Genomic DNA, 20,429 nt, shown 5'->3' with positions numbered 1-20,429 from the left:
ATTTTCCAGGCAAGAGTACTGGAGTGGGGTGCCATTGCCTTCTCCTGATAGAAGTAATAGTAATATTATAAATATATATTAATTTTTATTAATAGCTATTAGTTTATAGCGGCATCATGAAATGACTTGGTATTAATGAAAGATTAGCTTCAGTTACTCACTATGTTGCTGTGTGATGTTGGGCAAGTCACTTCACCTCTCTGAGTCACAGATTCTTTCTTTGTGAAATAGAATGATGGCATCTGTCTTAAGCAATAAGCGGGTTTGGGTACTTTTGAGAACCATGTTGACTTCACTGCTAAAGTGCAAACCCCTGGACTGTAGCCCTCCAGGTTCCTCTGTCTGTGGGATTTTCCAGGCAACAATGCTGGAGTGGGTTGCCATTTCTGTCTCCAGAGGAGCTTCCTGATTTCTGTATTGAGTTTTAAAAGGCTTTGAGGCTAAGAAAGCCTTGAAAACCCTCACCTCTGAGATTGGCCTTGTGTGGTCCGAGAGAGGGGACGGGGTGGGATGGGTTGAGATGAGAGGAAGCAGCCGGTTCCACCTCACTGCCCTCTCCTGACGCCCACCTTTTAAGTCTCCCACAGCTCGAGCTATTTCATGAGGCTCTATTTGGAGCCCCTGCTGGTAAGCCTGCCTATGCCAGACTTCAGCATACCCTACAACGTCATCTGCCTCACATGCATGGTGGTGGTCGTGTGCCATGGCTCTTCCTACAGCCTATTCACCCACACCTTCCGTGTCAAAGAGGCGAGAAAGGGTGGCCTGACCAAGTGGCTGGCCAAACTCATCCGACGAGCCTGAGGAGTTTCCCCTCCCCCTACCCCGGAGACTTAGAGCTGCACTGTTCAGGACAGTAGCCATGAGTCAGACATGGCATTTGAATTTAAATTAATTTAAAATGAAAGTGCATTTCCTCAGGTGTACTAGCCACATTTCAAGTGCTCAGTAGCCACACGTGATTAGTGGCTGCTGTACTGGGCATCGTGAACACAAATGTTCCCACCACTGCAGAAAGTTCTGTTGGACAACAAGGGCCTGGGTAACAGGATTTGCTAAAATATTCATACCACTGTGTGGTAGGTGGAGATTACTGGTTGTGGAATAAAAAGTATCTAATTCCTTGGTTCTTTGTCTCCTGTCCTTGAGGCCTGGGGAGAGCTGGGGCCTAGGGAGTGTTTGGGAGGTACCTGAACTGGATCTCCTGTCCAATCCCCTCCCCTGCCAAAAAAACAACCAACCAACCAACCAAAGGCCCCTGCCTCCTCCCACCCCTGCCAGAAATTCCTTCTCATCTCCCACTTCCCTCCTCCCCCAGCATCCTCCTCTGAGTGGTTCCCAGAACTCCCTGGGTTTGACGGGGAGTGTTTATGTTAACATCTCCACGGCCATGAAAGTGAATCATCCTGTGCTTTTTAGGAGCCCTGAGAGGGCTATCACCAGGGGTTGTGCTGGAGGGATGCTGGAGACACAGAAGAGCTTTGGGTGACCACTTTCCAACCAGATTCTGCACTGCAGCCATTTGGGGCTCTTGTGAAATAATGCAGGTTCCTGGGATCCAGACCCGTGAATTCAGTCAGTTTGGGTGGAGCCCAGCCTTTCAGTTTTTATCTGGCTCCTCAAGAGTTTGTGTTCTGGGTGGTCCTCAGACCACCCACAGGCTTTGAGGCCCTTGGGTTGAAGCCTGCCCCTGCCCACGTCCTGGCTGTGTAACCCCAGATTCCTGTGAAACAAGTCCTCTGGCAAGTGTCTGCCCTGCCCCCACCTTCGTTCTCTTCCTCTGACGCGTTTGTCAAATGTGTACATTACTTGTGGCCCGCCCCTCCCTCTCCCAGTTCTCCCATCCCAGTCTTTTTGTGAATTACTCATCAAACAGAAGGCCTTGCTCCACTAATCACCACGGTCCTCTCAACTGCCAGGCCTACTCTATTTACGAAACCAAGTGACATGTTGCTTCCTCCAGGAAGGCTTCCTTGACACACCAAGGTTCTGTAGGTGCCCCTCCCCTCCCTGGACAGCTTTCATATTCCTTATCTCCCTGGTTGTTACTGTCCTTTAACTTCCATTAGACTAGGAGCTTCTTGGAGGCACAGGGGCTGTCTTCCACCTGAACGCATCAGCACTCAGGACAAGCTGTCAGTGCTCAGTCAACAAACGTGATTGTATGAGTGGGTGTGGGCTACTGTGGCTTGGGGCCTGGGGTCTACAGGTAGGGATGGGTAAGGCGAGGGGCTCTCTAGAAACCTCACCAGTGTGAGTGCAGGGTCTTTAATACACTGCATGCATCCAGTGTACAGCTAACAGAGACGGGGCTGTTCAGGTTCCCTCTGAAGGTTTTCCAAGAGCTTCTAGAATGTACAAACGATGTGTGTGCATGTGTAGGACAAGAGGTGGCATGAGTGAGCTAGTCCAGACCATGGGCGAAAGCAACTGGGTCAAGACGCTTTTACTCAAGTTTACTTCCAAGCCGTAAACACCCCTTGTGTGACATAAGAATGCAGGTGAGTATGGGGTTTCCAAGGTGAGTATGGGACTTCTTAGCCACTGGTGGTCCAGTGGCTAAGACTCTGAGCTCCCAGTGCAGGAGGCACAGGTTCAATCCCTGGTCAAGGAACTAAGATCCCAGAGCAGCCAAAACAAACAACTAAACAAAATGAACCAATAAATAAACAAATAAAAAGAACGTAAATTTTTATATAGGCTAAAACGTGGTTGAAACTTGAGGACATGATGCTATGTGAAACAAGCCAGTCGCAAAAGGACAAGTACTGTATGCTTCCATGTATATGAGGTTTCTGAAGTAGTTAAACTCATAGAGACAGAAATTAGAGTGGTGGCACCCAGGGATGGCAGGTAGGGAGAAAGAGGAGTTAATTTTTAATGGGTAGAAAGTTTCAATTTGGGAAGGTGAAAAAGTTCTTGAGGTGAGTGATGATCATGGTAGCACAACAATGTGTGTTTATGTAATGCCACTAAATGGTGAGAGGTGACAGCCAGGGGTCTCCAAATCGAGGAAATAGCCTGCAAGTGTCAGACATTTTTATCTCTCTTAAGCGGCAGGAGGAAACAAACTATCAATATTGTTTTCTTCTCTATACAAATTTAAAAGAAGGTTTCTCTTAAAATACTGTGTTGCCATAATGACACCTGGTTTCACCTGAAGTTAACTATTCTCAAACCTTGAGATAACCAAAGCATTTTTCTTATGGAAATGTTTGTCTTAAGCTATGTTAGTGTACTATGCATTTACCCCAAACTCTGTCTTCAAGTCGGTTCCGCCTAATGGCTCAGAACCTACTTGACAAACCAGTATGTTATACTCAGATATAGTTCCTCTCATCTATGTAAATGAAACTATTTGTATGGTAATCTGCCCTTCTACAAGATTCAAGTTAATCATTTTATGGCCGGGAATGAATCGTTTGGTGCCAAGATTATCCCAAAATGCATCTTATGGGTGAGGGGCCTGGCGCCATTCTGAGTTTTAAGACATTCCTTTCTTTCATTAACAGACTGCTAGTGACTATATAACAACCAGCTGAAGACTAGCAGGGGGGTACTCTTTCTGCCTCCTTCTGATGCCTATGTCAGAAGCTTTCTCTATCTCCTTTATACTTTAATAAAACTTTATTACACAAAAGCTCTGTGCCGGGAGCCGGTGAGGCATTCCGCTCGTGACAAAGGTCATGAGGAAGGAGGCTCGGCATACGCAAAGGCGGGATCGAGCCTCAGGAGTCCGCCCGGATATTCTCGAGCATTTTCCCCCCAAAAAACCAGAGTCTGCCTACTTTATTGCTTTGTGCTCTCACCTCTGACTTTACTGGGGGCTGTCCCCCACCACCATCTCGCTCTCTCTGTCAAAGAGTTAACTTACAGCTCCAATTAATAAAGTTCCTGGGCAATTACGAGTGTTTAAATCCAAACCCCTCAGATGGCTCTCTAACTCGCCTGACAAGTTTAGCCGGACTCCTGCAGCTATGCATACGATTGTTTACAGTCTCCTAGCCTCCAGAGGCATGGGAAGCTTAAGATATTCAAATAGCTTAGAGCCTCTCAGAGAGTTAAAAACTGTCAGAATAAACTAGTAAAGGATTTCATTGATGAGCCAATGCTTGTTGCCAAGTTTTCACATCCCCTGAATTGTATCCTTGAATGTGTATTAATTAATAGTTGGTATATAGAAAAAAATAAGTAGTGGCCTTGGTGTTAGTAACTTTAGACCCTTAAGGTAATAAATTCTTTCCTTTGTTGTAAACCCATTACACATCCACCCTATAGGAATGCAATTTTATCTTTGGAAGATGGTGCCAAACCTTAAAATAATTACTCTTAGAGAAAATAAGTCTTTGTTGATAAGTCCTTGTCAAGAGTCATAAAATGTTAGTAGGCCTTCTGGCCAGAAGATGATGTAAATCACCTAAACCATTTGTATACGATAAATTTGCAGGAAAGAAACCTTGGTTTTTGATAAGAATCAAAGACTGCTGACTTTGCATCCCCTATTATCCTCTATGTGTAACTTAGGGTATAAAAGCCCCTGTTAAAAATAAAGCTACGGGCCTTGTTCACCAACGCTTGGTCTCCCCATGTCATTCTTCCCTTTAACTTCCAGCTGAGTCTCCATCTGGAGCGCGGAACCCACCACGCTTACTAATTATGCCTGGGCTTCTAAGACCCACTCGAGAAGGTGTCTAGGGTGAGGCATCTTCCGCTATTCGAGAGGGCGCCTGCGGCCTATGTAAGTGGTGCAAACTTCTTGTCTTGAAGTTTTATTGGTTTCCCGCGTAAACCAAGCTATTCAGCCTCTTTTCTCCACTGAATTTTCCTACTGAGCTATCCTCATTCTATTATTCTTTATATCTCTAATTAGCATATAAATAGTCGCCTAGGCCGTCTCTCCTTCGAATACCCTGGATCAGCTGGGGCTGGTCCCCAGCAGCTCTGAGTGATCAAGCCTCGTCTCTGGACCCGGATTGAATTCTTCTCCAGAGGCCAAGAATCCTGGCGTCTTTTTGCTCAGCAACGACCTTTCTATGGTACACTTAGAAATGGTCAAAATGGTAAATTTCATGTAGTATGTTGTTGTGTGTGCTCAGTTGTGTGTCTCTTTTCCACCCCATGGATTTTAGCCTACCAGGTTCCTCTATCCAAGGGATTTTCCAGGCAAGAATACTTGAGTGGGTTGCCTTTTCCTCCTCCAGGGGATCTTCAGGACTCAGGGATCGAACCCACATCTTTTGGGTCTCCTTCATTGGCAGGTAGATTCTTTACAACTGCGACACCTGGGAAGCTACATGTTGTACATATTTTACCACAATTTTTAAAATATGTAAAAAAATTTTTCCAGTATTCTTCTGGGTGGAGAAGAGAAAAACAAGATTCCCTGAATTTGTACCCCTCCACACTCCTCCAGGCCATGGTTCCTGCTGGATGGGAAGAACATTCTGGCCCATCATATAGCCCTGGATAAGAAAGAGCGGCAGGCCAGGATCCAGGGACGGACATCCAAGGTCCCCAAATTTCCATTCAGTCTGGCTTCCTTGAGGAGCCCCTGGTGAAAGGGGAACTTTTGTCCTTTGTCCTGTCTTCATTCTAGGAACACAGGACAGTGAGGACCTGGAGGGCTGGGTGTGGGGTGATGCAGGTTTGATCACCCCTTTGACTGTGAGTGATTTTTGAGGACAAGCCCAGGGCCCTTGTAGGAAGGTTTCAAGCCACATGAACTTTGAACACTTTATTGATCCAGTCCTGGAGGGATACAGGATGGGTTCAAAACAGCCTCTGAGCAAGAAGAGCAGCCAAGCCAGCTTTTGGTCAGAGCCTGGGAACATGCAGGTGTCACCGTCAGCTCTTGTCCTCAGTCTCTGTGATGGAGATGACGGTCTGCTCCCTTCTTGGCTGGCCCATTGGCATCCTAGAGCCAGAGCCATCAAGCTGGACTCCTTACCCAACCCCTTCAACATCCACCAGCCTGGGGACCTCCTCACTTCTATCACGTCCCACCATGATCATTACTACAACCATGTTTATCATCTCTGCCAACAGGATCACCCATAAAGGTTACATTTCCATCTTCACCTCTGCCATCCCCACTGCGTACTTTATTTATTTATTTTTATTTATCTGGTTGCACTGAGTCTTCAGTGTGCCATGGGCTATCTTTTAGTTGTAGCATGAGGGATCTGGTTCCCTGATCTGGGATCAAATCCAGGCCCCCCACATTGGGAGGTAGGATCTTAGCCACTGGACCACCAGGGAAGACCCCTCACCATGTATTTTAAGAGGGATTGCTACAATAACCAATCTTCCTTTCGTCTTTACTATCCAAGTCATCATCCACCAAAGCCATGCTGTCTACACCTCCAACACCTTCACACCCCAGCACTCAGTGACAGGTATTCTCATCATCACCAACTCCCATATTAACATAACCCCCTGAATCTCCATCAGCATCCTCACCAATACCCTCTCCCTTCACACCCAGCATCCTATCACCTCCATTACTCTTCCTGTGTCTATCAGAGGGTTCACCAGCTGGTTGAAAAACCATCAAACACATCTCTGTGGTCTCAAAATTCTTATAATTGCCCTGATAACCACCGTAGGTAAAGGGCTCACACACATTGGATGTAGAGGTATAGAAGTATCAGAACAAAGAAGCTCTGCCTGGGACTCTGACTGGGGGGAAGCTGGCACATGGCAGGGGTGGTCTGAAACAACTCCTGGGAAGCTTCTAATTGAAGGTTGTCTGCAAGGGTAAGAAAGAACAGAATGGTCACTGATGTGTCTTGTTAATGAACTGATCAACACTTTTTTCCCAGCACCTACTCTACACCAAGCACCCTCCTAGGTATTTGCTATACTTGCCATTAGTTAGACAACCAAATGGAGAGGGTATTACCTTCCCCATTTCACAAATGTAGAAACCAAGGCTTGGAGAGGTTTGGGAATCTTCCCAAAATCATAAAGCCTGTAAGTTGAGAGAAGCCTGGGGTTTAAACCCAGATCCATTTTCAAATCCCAAGTGCTGTATCCTTTCATAACTTGATATCAAGATATTGGTTGGAGTTTTGTTTATAATGGGAAAAATTTCTAATTTGGAAAAAATGTACATGTTTACCAACAGGGGATCAGTGAACCATTATGCAGTCACTAAAAAGCATAGAGTTGATGATATACAGCAACATGGAGAGAGGCACTTACCTTTTGTTGAATAAAAAAAAACAAATTGTAAAATAAGACACCTGGTGTGTTCCTATGGTTATAAAATATACATATAAGCCCATAGAATGATGACATGAAGGTTATTCCTCAATATATTTAGAGCAGTTATCTCTGGGTGGTGGAATTTCAAATGATTTTTATTTTCTAAAATTATTTTTAGTGTCAGTTGAATGACAATGGGCAAGTTTCATTTTTCACTGCCAGAAAAAAGATATTCATATTAAATAATCTTTAATATCATGGGTAATCAGCAAATAAAGAAACAGGCTTCTTTTACTGAATCACTTGTGATTTTAACTCCTTTCACATCTAGCTCTGGGTATCAAACTCAGTGATTTATCAAACATGCACACACACACACACACACACACACACACACACACACACATCCCACACCATCTGCCTTGGACACTCAGGACCTCAGTGTATCTTTTTATGAATATAGCACACAGCACTTTGAGAATGACACTTTCCCTAATAAGGACAGCATTCCTCAAACTTATAAGCACAAATGTCAACTCAGCTCCACCAAACCATTTTGTGAATCCCCAATGAGAGTGACTTTGACCATGCTGGATTTCCTAGAAGTTTAACCTGGAATAGGGAAGAGGCATTGTAGAAAGGAACTCGAGACCTTCTATTTAGGCAGCAAATTCTCAATCTTGGTTAGAATAGAACCTCTTGAGGGAGTTAAAAAAAAATCCTGATGCCCAGGCTTTGTCCCAGACCCATTAAATCAGAATTTTTGAATGTGGGACCCAGAGAGACCTCAGAGGACTTGCGTGTGCAGCCAAGTTTGAGAATCTGGCCTCCTGTCCAAAGCATCATCAATATTCTTTTCTTGCTTAAGAATTCTAGGGAGTAGGATTCTGGAGAGCAGGATTGTTGGGGCTGTGTAAAACAAGGAACCCACTTTTTAAACTTCACACATTTACATATGGTTTGTCTTTTTTAAAAAAACATATGTCTTGCTTTTTAAGAAAAATTAAAATCTGCTGATGTCAAAGAGACATCTGGGAGGTCTAGCCCCAGATTTTTCTGAGTCTGAATGCTGACCACAGGGAACCTCTTCCCATGTCTAGGTCCTTGTTTTCTCCTGAGGTGGAAGTGACCAGATGGCTGGTTGGACCCAATACTCCCCCACCAGGCTATGATCAGGGACCCTGTGTCCAGCACCTTAGCTCACCTGAGGTCTCTCCTGAGCTCGCCAAGCCCACCAGGCAGAGCGTGAGGCAAAGGGCAAGTAGGCAGCTGAGCTTCATGGTGTGAGTAGCTTCATGTTCTGGGGTGAGGCTGGGAAGCTGGAACTTATAGCTGCAGCTGAAAGAGAAGGCGCCCTGTTCCCAGGGTTAAGGGAAGCATTGTGCTTTTCATTACTTGGAATAAGAAGCACCCTGGGCCAGAGGTGTTGGCTGCAAGAACTGGACTTCTTACCTGGAGGCAGTGCCAATGTCCTTGGATAGATTCTTCCTGGGCATTGGGCAAGTCCTCTAGGATGGTGCTTCTGTAGCATCTAGAAGGTGTTCCCCAGCCTCATCTATTGCAGACTTGAGTCCCTGTGACCTTGCACTAAAAAGGGACCTTTGGAGACCTCAGCTTCCCTGTCTGTAAAACAGGTGGGCTGGACCACGTTGTCCCTGAAAGCCCAGCACAGCTCTTCTCCATTCTATTATTATTGGTTCCCATTCAGAGCCTCCCAGCTAGTGTCTCAACATCCCAAGAGAGAGAACACAGCTCTTCGTTCATTGGTTTATTTATTTCACTTTGGGATAATGAGTTTATTGTTTCATATATATCTTCATAGGCTTCCCAGATGGTGCTAACGGTAAAGAACCTGTTTGCCAATGCAGTAGACATAAGAGAATTGGGTTCCATCCCTGGGTCAGGAAGATCCCCTGGAGGAGGGCATAGTGGCCCACTCCAGTATTCTTGGCTGAAGAATCCCATGGACAGGGGAGCCTGGAAGGCTATGATCCATAGGGTCTCAGAGAGTTGGACACAACTAAAGCAACTTGGCACAGCATACATCATCATATTTATTTCTAAAAGATCAAGCTATAGTGAATATGAATAGCATAAGCGAAAGGCAAAATCACTCCTCCTCCAAATCTACCATAGTGCTGTGCAGCAGAAACATAATCCAAGCCACAAAAAGACTTTTAAATTTTCTAGTACCAGCATTTTTGGGGGGCTGTGCTGAACATGGAATTACTTAGTTCTTCATCCAGTGATCTAATCCCGGGCCTCCAGGGCAGTGAAAGCACTGAGTCTTAACCACTGAACTGACAGGAAATTCCCAGCATTTTTTAAGTAGCAATATTTTAAAGAGTAAAAAAAAAGAGATAAAACTACTTTTTATAATAGTTTATTTAACCCAAGACAGAGAATGAGGTGGTTGGATGGCATCATCTACTCAATGGACATGAGTCTGAGCAACTTCGCGAGATGGTGAAGGACAGGGAAGCCAGACATGCTGCAGTCCGTGGGGTCACAAAGAGTCGGACACTACTGAGCGACTAAAGAACAACTCAGTAAATCCAAAATAGGGCAATTTCAACATATAATCAACATGTAATAAGAGTAATATGATTTTTATTTTTCTTTATACTGTCTGGAATCTCAGTGTATTTTGCACTTAGGGTACAGTCACATTTCCTGTGCTCAGTAATCGGATGTGGCTGATGGCTACCATGGTGGACAGTCAAATTCCACCACGTGAAGTCAGTGTCTTTACAAGGTATCCTCATAAACATTTTGTTAGGTAGATTAAGCAATTCTACAAAAACAAAAGGTTTATAGGTATTATTTTCCCTTAGTTTTGCTTATTGATTTTATACTTGAAGGACAATTTTTAAAAAAACTTTTTATCTTGTTTGGGTTATAGCTGATTAACAAAGTTGTAATAGTCACAGGTGAACAGTGTAGGGACTCAGCCATACGTGAACATGTATCCATCTCCCCCCTAACTCCCCCTTCCAGCCAGGCTGTTCAGGGACAATTCAATGGGATAAAAAACTCTTGATCAGATTTTCTTTTCCCAGAACAACTGTGGACCTTGACTGAATCCTGCCATGGAATGTCCCCATTTAGTGGCCAGAATGCTTTTCTGCCTTAGAGATGACTTTTTTCCTACCTGAAAACCTAAACAAAGGCCTCATTGCTTATTCTCAAGATGACATATTTGGGGATCATTCTGTATCTTTTTTTTTTTGGTACTGAAATATGGAATGGTTTTTTAATCTACATATTTTTAAAGGGAAATTTTCTTATACTGATTTCATTGGCCAGAAAGTTGTTTGGGTTTTTCTGTAACATCTTATGAGACTTTTTTTTGCCAAACCAATACTCTATCTTGAAATAAAGTTTTCTTTTCCATTTGAGTTTTCTATATGAGAAACCAGTTATGTTAGATTAGCTTCACATGTGGTTCAGTAGTTGTTAAAAGCCTCATCATTGGTGATAGAGGAATTTAAATTCCAGCTTTACTGTTCATGATCTGTGTGATCCAGACAAATTATTTAACTTCTATGGATGTAATTTCTATTTGGGGAAAATAAGAGAAACTGTTGCTGAAAACCCAGCCTTCATTCACCTGTACCAAACAGAAAACACAGAGACAGAGCTTTGCAGGAGTACAAAGGAGCAGCTTTATTACTTTTCCAGGCACAGCAGGCCAACACTCAAGACAGTGCCCTCCCCCACCCCTTCCTGGGAAGTAAGAAGGAGTCTTAGAGTTTCTGGCCACAAAATAGGGCTGAAGATAAGGATGGAGCTGATGTAGTCTTGCATTCTTCTTTTCTCTTGGAGACAGTGAGATCGTTAGGTGGTTCTGGAACAGGTTCTGGTTGTCTCAAAGTTATCATTCTGAGACCTTTTTTCTGGATGGAGAATGCTCACAAAGGGCAAGTGTTAGGTAATGTTGTCTTGGAGAAGTAAACATCAGGTGCATAATACAATTGTAGCTAGCGAGAGATCATTTTCAGCATGCAATTAAGCAAGAAAGAGGGGGAGTAAACACCAGCTGTAGGAGCCGATTTGAATGGGTGAAAAGCGTAAGGGCTTAATAAGGACAAACATAATGAGGGGGCTTCAGCTAGTTTGTGCTACAGCACAGCTATTTGTGCTTAGAATCCCTAAGACCACCGTAGACTAAAAAAAAATTCACAATCTTAAAGTTGAGAGTTATGTTTTATCCAGTGCGATTTTTTAAGACTTTAAGCCCAGGAGGCAGCATCTCAGGTAACCAACCCTCAGAGAACTGCTATGAGGAGGCAAGGTGGGGGGGAGTCAGGTTATATAGAACTTTTGCAACAAAGAGCAGGTAGTCTGAATGTCAAAGGATTATTGTAAATTAAAGAAAACCAAGTATTTCAAATTAAGGAATTTAGCACTTTTCTATGTGTGAAAAGATGCAAGAATCTGGGCTCACTGAAGTCATTCCTTTGATATGCATCTCCTCTATCAGGGGCCAGTATTCTGTGTTTTTACATCATTCCTAAGGGCTCACCTTAGGAAGTGGCTACTGTCTGTTATCTGTTTAGATGGAGAGTATTCTTTTCTTACTGAGTTCCCTCAGGGCTCACCAGCTCACATTCCAGTGGTGGATGACTGTGACATCCTTTGTTTGCTGATACGGTAGGAAATACTCCATTTCTCAACATTCAGGTTTAATTCATTAAAGGATTCACAGGACACAAAGGCTTTTTTTTTTTTTTTATACTTGAGTTAATAGCAAATGGATGCAGAGAAGAATCAATAAAGGGAGAAAGTGCAAGGGATGAACCTGGAAGAACACAGGCCCAGGCTTTTGTTTGTTGGGTTCCCTCAACCCAACATGTCCTTGGTGTTACCAAATAGAGAAGCTCACTCCTGGCTGGGAGTTTTTACTGTGCTCTGGCACATGGACATACGTTGCCTGTGCCCTAGACCTTAGGGAAGTCCCAGAGCCCAAAAGAAAAGAGGCATTTTCCACATTAAAAATGATTAAGGAAAAAAAATGTTTAAAAAAGATAGTTCAAACTTTTCTTAACACTTCATTAAGTGGGCAGTCTCCACTCCCAAGGACTCAAAGAACTGTAGATCATTTACAAAAACAGAATTATTTTTCAGTTTGCTGACATGGCACCTTGGACAACTTGAGTCTAGATATTTATTTCAACACAGGCATGAAATAGGATCCAGATGTTCCTACTGGGAGTTGGGTGTCATACTGATGATCATAAGAGGAGCCCTGAATCTTTGAGCATCTATCACCCAGGGGCACAGAGCAGAGCATTCTCTATTCATTCTCTCAAGTGCATTCACAGCATCCCAAAGTAATGGGCTTGATTTCATAACCGGAAGGGTTAATTTTGAACTTATGCTGGATCTGCTTCTGTGACTTTAACCCTCATCCTGCAGATTTCTTGTTATTGGAGGCATACATAATGGCCTGCCTCAGGGAGATAACCTGAGTCACCCACCTGTAAAAGACTGTAAAGAGGTGAAACTAAACACTCCCCTGCCTGAGGCTTGTCATTCTAGGGGACATTTGCAAGGATTGAATAGTTTTTTCTCTCTTTTCCTCACCTCCTCTCTTTTCTCTGATCCATAAAAGAACCTGGCAACCAGGCCCCTGTGCATGCTGACTCTTTTTGACTGTAGCCCACCAGACTCCTGTCTGGGATGGGATTCTCCAGGCAAAAATACTGGAGTAAGTTGCTATGCCCTCCTTCAGGGGAATCTTCCCTACCCAGAGATTGAAATGGCATTTCATGTGGCTCCTGCATTTCAGGTAGATACTTTACCCCTGAGCCATAGGAAGTCCTAACAAGGCCCCTCAGTTCAGTTCAGTCACTTTATCGTGTCTGACTTTTTGTAACCCCTTGGACTGCAGCAAGCCAGACCTCCCTGACCATCACCAGCTCCCTGAGTTCACCCAAACTCACATCCATTGAGTCGGTAATGCCACCCAACCATCTCATCCTCTGTTGTCCCCTTCTCCTCTTGGTTTCCATCTTTCCCAGCATCAGGGACTTTTCAAATGAGTCAGTTCGTCGCATCGGGTGGCCAAAGTATTGGAGTTTCAGGTTCAACATCAGTCCTTCCAATGAGCATTGAGGACTAATCTCCTTTAGGATGGAGTGGTTGGATCTCCTTGCAATCCAAGGGACTCTCAAGAGTCTTCTCCAACACCAAAGTTCAAAAGCATCAATTCTACAGCACTCAGCTTTCTTTATAGTCCAACTCTCACATCCATACATGACTACTGGAAAAACCATAGCCTTAATTAGACGGATCTTTGTTGACAAACTAATGTCTCTGCTTTTTAGTATGCTGTCTAGGTTGGTTATAACTTTCCTTCCAAGAAGTAAGTGTCTTTTTATTTCATGGCTGCAGTCACCATCTGCGGTGATTTTGGAGCCCCCCCAAAAAAGTCTGCCACAGTTTCCAGTTTTGCCATCTAGTTGCCATGAAGTGATGGGACTGGAGGCCATGATCCTTGTTTTCTGAATGTTGAACTTTAAGCCAACTTTTCCACTCTCCTCTTTCAATTGCATCAAAAGGCTCTGTACATCTTCTTCAATTTCTGCCATAAAGGTGGTGTCTTCTGCATACCTGAGGTTATTGATATTTCTCCCAGCAATCTTGATTCCAGCTTGTGCATCATCCAGCCCAGCGTTTCTTATGATGTACTCTGCATATAAGTTAAATAAGCATGGTGACAATATATAGCCTTGAAGTACTCCTTTCCCTATTTTGAACCAGTCTGTTGTTCCATATACAGTTCTAACTGTTGCTTCCTGACCTGTATACAGATTTCTCAAGAGGCAGGTCAGGTGGTCTGGTATTCCCATCTCTTGAAGAATTTTCCACAGTTTATTGTGATCCACACAGTCAAAGGCTTTGGCATAGTCAATAAAACAGAAATATATATCTTTCTGGAACTCTATTGCTTTTTTGATGATCCAGTGGTTGTTGGCAATTTGATCTCTGGTTCCTCTGCCTTTTCAAAAACCAGCTTGAACATCTGGAAGCTCACGGTTCACGTACTGTTGAGGCCTGGCTTGGAGTATTTGAGCATTACTTTACTAGCGTGTGAGATGAGTGCAATTATGCAGTAGTTTGAGCATTCTTTGGCATTGCCTTTCTTAGGGATTGGAATGAAACCTGACCTTTTGCAATCCTATGGTCACTACTGAGTTTTCCAAAATTTGCTGGCATATTGAGTGCAACACTTTCAGAGCATCATCTTTTAGGATTTGAAATAGTTCAGCTGGAATTCTCTCACCTCCACTAGCTTTGTTTGTAGTGATGCTTCCTAAGGCCCACTTGACTTCACATTCCAGGATGTCTGGCTCTAGGTGTGTGATCACACCATCCAGATTATCTGGGATAAAAGATACATATTAAGAATATTCTCCATATGTTGATTATGATTGGAGCTGGACAATGGTCCACGGGTTTATAATACTATTTTCTGTACATGTGTTTGGTTGAAAGCTTCCACTATTAAAAAGAAAGTGTGAAGGCATCATGATTTAATGAAGAAAGGCATGGAAGAAAACCCATCATTGTGTTAATTTTGTTTAGGTTATTGGCACCGGAATAAAGAAATATTGAGGGAATACTGATACTGTGACCTATCTGTGAAAATGAAAGTCACTCAGTTGTATCCGACTCTTTGCAACCCCATGGACTATACAGTCCATGGAATTCTCTAGGCCACAATACCAGAATGGGTAGCCATTCCCTTCTCCAGGGGATCTTCCCAAGTTAAGTTGAGTTCAGTCGCTCAGTCATGTCCATCTCTTTGCGAACCCACGAATTGCAGCACGCCAGGCCTCCTGTCCATCACCAACTCCCGGAGTTCACTGAGACTCACGTCCATCAAGTCAGTGATGCCATCCAGCCATCTCATCCTCTGTCATCCCCTTCTCCTCCTGCCCCCAACCCCTCCCAGCATCAGAGTCTTTTCCAATGAGTCAGCTCTTCACATGAGGTGGCCAAAGTACTGGAGTTTCAGCTTTAGCATCATTCTTTCTGAAGAACACCCAGGGCTGATCTCCTTTAGAATGGACTGGTTGGATTTCCTTGCAGTCCAAGGGACTCTCAAGAGTCTTTTCCAACACCACAGTTCAAAAGCATCAATTCTTCGGTGCTCAGTTTTCTTCACAGTCCAACCCTCACACCCATACATGACCACTGGAAGAACCATAGCCTTGACTAGACAGACCTTTGTTGGCAAAGTAATGTCTCTGCTTTTGAATATGCTATCTAGGTTGGTCATAACTTTCCTTCCAAGGAGTAAGCATCTTTTAATTTCATGGCAGCAGTCACCATTTGCAGTGATTTTGGAGCCCCCCAAAATAAAGTCTGACACTGTTTCCACTGTTTCCCCATCTATTTCCCATGAAGTGATGGGACCAGATACCATGATCTTAGTTTTCTGAATGTTGAGCTTTAAGCCAACTTTTTCACCCTCTTCTTTCATCATTACCATTTGCTAAATTCCATATATATGCATTAATATACTGTATTGGTGGCTTTCTTTCTGACTTACGTCACTCTGTATAATAGGCTCCAGTTTCATCCATCTCATTAGAACTGATTCAAATGTGTGCTTTTTAATTGCTGAGTATATGTACCACAGCTGTCTTATCCATTTGTCTGCCAATGGGCATCTAGATTGCTTCCATATCCTAGCTATTGTAAACAGTGCTCTGATGAACACTGGGGTAGATGTGTCACTTTCAACTCTGGTTTCCTTGGTGTGTATGCCCAGCAGTGGGATTTCTGGGTCATATAGCAGTTATATTTCCAAGTTATAAGGAATATTTGCGCTGTTTTCCACAGTGGCTGTAGAAGTTTGCATTCCCACCAACAGTGTATGAGGGTTCCCTTTCCTCCGCAGCCTCTCCAGCATTTATTGTTTGTAAACTTTTTTATAGCAGCCATTCTGACTGGCGTGAGATGGTACCTCATTGTGGTTTTGATTGCATTTCTCTGATAATGAGTGATATTGACCATCTTTTCATGTGTTTGTTAGCCATCTGTATGACTTCTGTGGAGAAAGGTCTGTTTAGCTCTTCAGCCCATTTTTTCGATTGGGTCATTTATTTTTCTGGTATTGAGCTTCATGAGCTGCTTATATATTTTTGAGATTAATTTTTTGTCAGTTGCTTCATTTGTTATTATTTTTTTCAATTCTGAAGGCTGTCTTTTCACCTTGCTTAGAGTTTATTTCATTGTGCAAAAGCTTTTAAGTTTAATTAAGTCCCATTTGTTTATTTTTGCTTTTATTTCCATTTCTCTGGGGGGTTGAACATAGAGGATCCTGCTGTGATTTATGTCAGACAGGGTTTTGCTTATGTTTTCCTCTTGGAGTTTTATAATTTATGCTCTTACATTTAGATCTGTAGTCCATTTTGAGCTTATTTTTGTGTATGGTGTTAGAAAGTGTTCTAGTTTCATTCTTTCACAAGTGGTTGACCAGTTTTCCCAGCACCACTTGTTAAAGAGATTGTCTTTTCTCCATTGTATATTCTTGCCTCCTCTGTCAAAGATTAGGTGTTCATAGGTGCCTGGATTTATCTCTGGGCTTTCTATTTTGTTCCATGGATCTATATTTCTGTCTTTGTGCCAGTACCATACTGCCTTGATGACTGTAACTTTGCAGTATAGTCTGAAGTCAGGCAGGTTGATTCCTCCCATTCCATTCTTCTTTCTCAAGATTGCTTTGGCTGTTCGAGGTTTTTTGCATTTCCATACAAATTGTGAAATCATTTGTTCTAGTTCTCTGAAAAATACCATTGGTTGCTTGTTAGGGATTGCATTGAATCTATAGATTGCTCTGGGAAGTATACTCATTTTTACTATGTTGATTCTTCTGATCCATGAACATGGTACATTTCTCTATTTCTGCCATCTTTGATTTCTTTCATCAGTGTTTTATTGTTTTCTACATATAGGTCTTTTGTTTCTTTGGGTAGATTTATTCCTAAGTATTTTATTATTTTCTTTGCAATGGTGAATGGAATTGTTTCCTTAATTTCTCTTTCTGTTTTCTCATTGTTAGTGTATAGGAATGCAAGGGACTTCTGTATGTTAATTTTATATCTTGCATATTTAGTATATTCACTGATTAGCTCTAGTAATTTTCTGGTGGTGTCTTTAGGGTTTTCTATGTAGACGATGATGTCATCTGCAAACAGTGAGAGTTTTACTTCATCTTTTCCAATCTGGATTCCTTTCATTTCCTTTTCTTCTCTGATTGTTGTGGCTAAAACTACCAAAACTATGTTGAATAGTAATGATGAGAGTGGGCACCCTTGTCTCATTCCTGACTTTAGGGGAAATGCTTCCAATTTTTCACCATTGAGGATAATGTTTGCTGTGGATTTATCATATATGGCTTTTATTATGTTGATGTATGTTCCTTCTATGCCTGTTTTGTGGAGGATTTTTTTTTTATCATAAATGGGTGTTGAATTTTGTCAAACACTTTCTCCGCATCTATTGAGATAATCATACAGTTTTTAATCTTTCAATTTGTTAATGTGGTGTATCACATTGATTGGTTTGCCAATATTGAAGAATCCTTGCATCCCTAGGATAAAGCCCACTTGGTCATGATGTATGATCTTTTAAAATGTTGTTGGATTCTGTTTGCTAGAATTTTGTGAAGGATTTTTGCATCTATATTCATCAGTGATATTGGCCTGTAGTTTTCTTTTTTTGTGTGGCATCTTTGTATGATTTTGGTATTAGGGTGATGGTGGCCTCATAGAATGAGTTTGGCAGTTTACCTTCCTATGCAATATTCTGGAAGAGTTTGAGTAGGATAGGTGTTAACTCTTCTCTAAATTTTTGGTAAATTTCAGCTGTGAATCCATCTAGTACTGGGCTTTTGTTTTTTGGAAGATTTTTTTTTAAATTACAGTTTCAATTTTGGTGCTTGTGATGGGTCTGTTAAGATTTTCTATTTCTTCCTGGTTCAATTTTGGAAGGTTATACTTTTCTAAGAATTCGTCCATTTCTTCCAAGTTGTTCATTTTATTGGCATATAGTTTCTGACAGTAGTCTCTTATGATCTTTTGTATGTCTGTGTTGTCTGTTGTGATTTTTCCATTTTCATTTCTAATTTTGTTCATTTGATTCTTCTCCCTTTTTTTCTTGATGAGTCTGCCTAACGGTGTGTCTATTTTATTTACCTTCTCAAATAACCAGCTTTTAGTTTGGTTGATTTTTGCTATAGTCTCCTTTGTTTCTTTCTCATTTATTTCTGCTCTAATTTTTATGATTTTTTTCCTTCTACTAACCCTGGGGTTCCTCATTTCTTCTTTTTCTAGTTGTTTTAAGTGTGGTTAGGTTATATATTTGATTTTTCTCTTCTTCCTTGAGGTAAGCTTGGATTGCTATGAACCTTCCCCTTAGCACTACTTTTACTGAATCCCATAGGTTTTGGGTTCTCATGTTTTCATTTTCATTCATTTATATGGATATGTTGGCTTATTTTCTGATTTCTTTCATGATTTGTTGGTTATTCTGAAGTATGTTGTTTAGTCTCCATATGTTTGTATTTTTAATAGGTTTTTTCCCTGTAGTTGATATCTAATCTTACTGCATTGTGAACAGAAAAGATGCTTTAAATGATTTCAATTTTTTGAATTTACTAAGGCTAGAATTATGGCCCAGGATGTGATCTATCCTGAATAATATCCCGTGTGCACTTGAGAAAAATGTGAAATTCATTGTTTTGGAGTGAAATGTCCTATAGATATCAATTAGGTCTAACTGGTACATTGCATCATTTAAAGTTTGTGTTTCCTTGTCAATTTTCTGTTGAGTTGATCTATCCGTAGGTGTGCATGGAGTATAAAAGTCTCCCAATATTATTGTGTTACTGTTAATTTCCCCTTTCATACTTGTTATCATTTGTCATACATATGCAGTGCTCCTAAGTTGGGTGCATATATAATTGTTATATCTTTTTCTTGGAATGAGCCTTTGATCATTATGTAGTTTCCTTCTTTGTCTCTTTTCATGGCCTTTATTTTAAAGTCTATCTTATCTGATATGAGTATGGCTACTCCTGTTCTTAGTTGGTCTCCATTTGCATGAAATATCGTTTTCTACCCCTTCACTTTCAGTCTGTATGTGTCTCTTGTTTGGAGGTGGGTCTCTTGTAGACAGCATATATAGGGGTCTCTTTTTGTATCCATTCAGTCAGATTTTGTCTTTTGGTTGGGGCATTCAACCCATTTACATTTAAGGTAATTATTGATAAGTATGATCCTGTTGCCATTTAGTTGGTTGGTTTCGGTTTGAGTTAGAAACACTTTCTATGTTTCTTGTCTAGAGAAGATCCTTTAGCATTTGTTGAAGAGCTGGTTTGGTGGTGCTGAATTCTCTCCGCTTTTGCTTGTCTGTAAAGCTTTTGATTTCTCCTTCATATTTGAATGAGATCCTTAATGGGTATAGTATACTGGGATGTAGATTTTTCTCTTTCATCACTTTAAGTATGTCCTGCCATTCCTTCCTGGCCTGAAGAGTTTCTATTGAAAGATCAGCTGTTATCCTTATGGGAATCCCCTTGTGTGTTATTTGTTGTTTTTGTTTTGCTGCTCTTAATATTTGCTCTTTGTGTTTGATCTTCATTAATTTGATTAATATGTGTCTTGGGGTATTCCAGCTTGGGTTTAACCTGTTTGGGACTCTCGATTTGTTGGACTTGGGTGACCATTTCCTTCCCCATTGTACAAAAGTTTTCAACTATTATATCCTCAAGTATTTTGTCATGCACTTTCTTTTTGTCTTCTTCTGGGACTCCTATGATTGCAATGTTGGGGTGTTTAACATTGTCCCAGAGGTCTCTGAGGTTGTTCTCATTTCTTTTAATTCATTTTTCTTTTTTCCTTTCTGCTTCATTTATTTCCACCATTCTATCTTCCACCTCACTTATCCTATCTTCTGCCTCAGTTATTCTACTGTTGGTTCTCTCAGAGCAGTTTTTATCTCAGTTATTGCATTATTCATTATTGATTGACTCTTTTTTATTTCTTTTAGGTCCTTGTTAAACATTTCTTCCATCTTCTCAATCCTTGTCACTAGTCTATATATCTTTAACTCCACTTTGTTTTCAAGATTTTGGATCGTCTTCCCTATAATTATTCTGAATTCTTTTTCAGGTAGACTCCCTATCTCCTCCTCTTTTGTTTGGTTTG

This window comes from Bos indicus x Bos taurus, chromosome 13, assembly GCF_003369695.1.
Source record: "Bos indicus x Bos taurus breed Angus x Brahman F1 hybrid chromosome 13, Bos_hybrid_MaternalHap_v2.0, whole genome shotgun sequence".
Classification (NCBI taxonomy): domain Eukaryota; kingdom Metazoa; phylum Chordata; class Mammalia; order Artiodactyla; family Bovidae; genus Bos; species Bos indicus x Bos taurus.
This window is presented reverse-complemented; position numbering follows the sequence as displayed.